Raw genomic sequence first — 3,687 nt, forward strand, 5'->3', positions numbered from 1 at the left:
GCTTCTTGTTTTGGCTTGCGTTGCATGTGGAGAATAACAAGCAGCATGGCTCCTATAGGGGAAAAGACCTTCTGTTTGCTCCCACACCAATTTGAGGATTTGCTGCATACCTGCAAACTGCTGAGTTGACCTCAAATCTACCGGGCACCCCCAGCTCAAAGCTGTTTGCTGGACGAAGTGGCCTCCTGGTCCTGGTGAGAGCATCCTGGATGTGGGGAGCAGCACGGGGGGCTTGTGCCCTGCCGACTGCTAAATGATGGGCTAGCCCCCACACTTTGTTGCAAGACAGACAAGCAAATAGTTCCCAGACAAAGCTGGCCCAGAAGAAGAGCTCTCCGTGTGGCCACTGGTGCTCAGGGGCACGTCGTCATCTGGCCCTGCAGAGGGCACGGGTGGGGATCAGTGCTTCCTTAGCAGCTTGCCTTAATGTCGACGGCTGATTTCAGGCTTTTTGCCTGCTAAGACCACAAAAATCCATTCATGAAACCGCCTTGGGATACTCTGAATAGGAATGCCTTTCTAGTAAATAAGGTCAGATCAGTATGTCTGGTTTGTACAAGAAGTTTGGTAATCCCCTCATACACGAGTGCTTCTTCTAACTGGTAACAGATTTGATGGCCGGGAGTATCATTTTCACAGCATAAAGGCGGCAGTGCAGCCTGTACCATGGCAATAGTGTTGCCTGCGCCGCTCCCAGCTTTGAGAGCAGGAGCTGTCGAGAAATAAACTGTGGCTTGTCGACTGGAGAGCGCTGGCCACAAGATGCACGGAGTTTGCTCACTGAGATCCGCTGGGGCCCATCTGCGGGCACCTCCTCCTGTGAAGGCGAACGGCAAAACTCCTCGTTACCTCTTGTTATTCTCCGTGGCTCCTGATGCGGATTCAAACCCAGCATGGTGACTTCTGGCCTGACCGCTGCCACTGGGAGCCGTCAAGGCTTTCTTAGTGCTGAAGCTCTTTGGTATTTCTGCACCCAGAAGAGTGCTCCAAGACCTGCTGTAGGCTCCTCTCTCCAAAAGGATGCTGTGAGCTGCTGACCTCTAATAGCACAGACGGGCAGATGTTCCTCAGACACGTTCCTCTGCCTTTCAGGAGCTACTGCTGCTGGTGGCAATGCTTGTTTTCTCTGCCGTGTTGGCAAGAGAGCACCTAGATCTGGCAAGATCTGGAAGATTGCCTCTTCGGTTGCTACGATGCTTAGGCGGATCGGTGTGGAGTTACTGCATCTGTAGAGAGGAGGTGCTCAGGTTGGACACCAGGCAAGTGGTGGGAGACCCTCGGACCTCAATTCTGGAAGGTTGCTGCTGTGGAGGAGATCGCCTCCCTCCTGCCCACCCCGCTGAAGCCTGGCATCAGGCAGAGCAGAGTGGTCCTTGCAGCTGGTGGTGCTCACACCTGCGTGCTGTAGTTGAAAGCAAACCCAGATTCTCCAGGCTTTAGTTACAGCCAGAAACTGGGGTGGCTCTATAGAAAATGTAAAGAGGGAAACTGTGCATGACTTTTTTTTTTTGGTAAGGAATGTCTCTCTAATTAACTTGTTTTAGTGACTAATCTGTATTGTTGCTTCCAGGTCAGGGGTCATCACATTGCAAAGCTTGATCCTCTCGGCATTAGTTGTGTAAATTTTGATGATGCGCCAGTAACTGTTTCTCCAAACGTCGGTGAGAATTACTCTGCAAATTAATTCTAATGTAATTTAACTTTTTTACCCCTCCCCTCTTTTGTTTTTCTCCCTTTCCCCTCTCCCTCTTGGTACCTGTTCTCCTGTCCATTCCTGGCCCATCTCATAGATTCGAGGGCATCATGTAGCACAACTCGACCCACTGGGCATCTTGGATGCAGATCTGGACTCCTCCCTTCCAGCCGATATTATCACATCCACAGACAAACTGGGTGAGGGCTTTCAGAGCAGTTAGTGCTGCATTGCTTGAGCTCCTCTCTCTTTCACAGCTTTGTAGGTAGAATGCTTCACCAGTAAGGGGGGGAAAGGTCTTAAGTTTCCTTAGTAATGATCACTCCAAATTTATAGTCAACTGGCCGCCGTGGAGCGGTTCTGCCCCCCTCCGGCTGTCATGGCAAGTAGGTCTTGTGCCAAAACCCTATTGCTCGGGTCATGTTTCTCCTCCAACCGGGCCAAATTAATTATGTCATTGAACTCGCTCATCCAGGGATGGAAGCAATTGCATCTTCTGGAAATGCAAAGCAGAGGGGTTTTGTGTTGGTGAGAGCTGGAGGTCTCTGTTCCTTCAGCTCCTCTTGCTGCTCTTGGGGGCCCTGAGAGCTGAGGGGAATGGGCTGGCTTTGTCTCTGCGAGGCTGAGAAGCACCTCTTGGTGTGCCCCTGCGGTGATGCCCTGCCCTCCTTCGCTCCCAGCTTGCTGCAGCATCTGTAAATCTCTTAACTGCTCCCCTTTTTTTCAAGATGGAGCTATGAGTCCCTGCCGGTGATCATAACAAGGAAACTTTGGGATGTGTTCCCGTCCGAGTAGAGAGATGGAAATCCCAATGCCTTTGAGCAAAAGATGCATGAGTGTTGCACAGAAGTGTGTGTGGTGCCTAGGACTTGAAATCCTAATCTGAAAGTGCTTCAACTCAGCACCTTTCAACGTGCTTTAGATTTGATCTCCATAGCACACTGCCATTCTTCTAGCTAGAGCGAGGTCGCGGCGCTGAGCTCTTTCACCTTGCTGGTGCTTTCCAAGGGTCGTTACCCTGGCACTACAGCGCTCAGAGGCATGCTTCTAACTTAGAGTAGAGCAGCAGTAAGGATTACTAACCTTGCACAACTGAAACAGCCGATCAGAATGTAAGGTGCATGTAAATGATCTTGATTCCTTGTTCAGCTGCCAGCACAGGGACACCAGCCCTGGACCTGCTGGACCTTCGTACAGGATTGCATGTACTGGGAGTGGTAGGGAAGGATTAGGTTTTGGTTGTCCCAGCTTGCTGGATGATGGGGAAACTGCTTCATCCCGAGGTCGGGACTTCTGATGTGCTTGTCCGGAGGACCAGGACGTGTCTGTGCCTCGGGAGCTGGCCAGCTGTGGATTGGAGCAAGTCCTGTGCCTGGGAGATTTTGATGGGTAGAGGTGGGGAGATGATGGCTATGAACCCAGGTGCAGGAGAGGACACACAAGTGCTTGTAGTTGGTACTGTGGGGGGAGAAGGGGGACTTTTTTAGGTGACTTTGAAGCCACTCCCAGTGGCTGGGGAGAGGAAAGGGTGAGGAAACCCTTTTCTACCTCAGAGTTTTTGGCCTCTGCTGTGGGTGCTACAGTCTTTCTGAAGCAGAGCAGCAGAGGAGAGCCCTGAAGCCCTGTGTCTGGACGTGCTCTCCTTTTCTCCTTTGGAGAGGAGAGCAGGGTCTGCATGACAACCAGAACCGGACAGCTGCAAGTGTTTGCAGTGACTGCTCTCCCTCATGAGAAAAGGGAGCCGGGTGTAGGAGGCAGAGTTATCGTGCTGCTCAGTAAGTCATGGATTCGCAAAGTGGTCTGGGTCAGAAGGGACCTTCAGAGGTCACCTAGTCCAGCCCCGCTTCGATGGGCAAGGACATCTTCCTCCAGGCCAGGTTGCCCAAAGCCCCATCCAACCTGGCCTTGAACGCTTCTAATGATGGGGCATCCACAGCCTCTCTGGGCAACCTCTGCCACTGCCTCACCACCCTCACCGTAAAGAATTTCTTATG

General features: G+C 51.9%; 1 protein-coding gene across 4 annotated transcripts in view; it reads left to right on the forward strand.

Moving 5' to 3' along the window:
• Window positions 1-1,570: 1,570 nt before the first annotated feature.
• The window catches only part of LOC104157385 (2-oxoglutarate dehydrogenase, mitochondrial), a 19,115-nt gene continuing 16,998 nt past the window's right edge, over window positions 1,571-3,687 (forward strand). For 2 of the 4 annotated variants that reach the window (XM_009694697.1, XM_009694698.1), the window contains exon 1: window positions 1,571-1,661. The gene's annotated coding sequence lies outside the window, so the exon portion shown is untranslated. Of the gene's footprint in view, window positions 1,662-1,794; window positions 1,894-3,687 lie in introns of those variants that run through there. The other 2 variants (XM_009694695.1, XM_009694696.1) reach the window with 2 other exon arrangements.

This window comes from Cariama cristata, unplaced genomic scaffold (genome assembly GCF_000690535.1).
Source record: "Cariama cristata isolate BGI_N322 unplaced genomic scaffold, ASM69053v1 scaffold15632, whole genome shotgun sequence".
Taxonomy (NCBI): domain Eukaryota; kingdom Metazoa; phylum Chordata; class Aves; order Cariamiformes; family Cariamidae; genus Cariama; species Cariama cristata.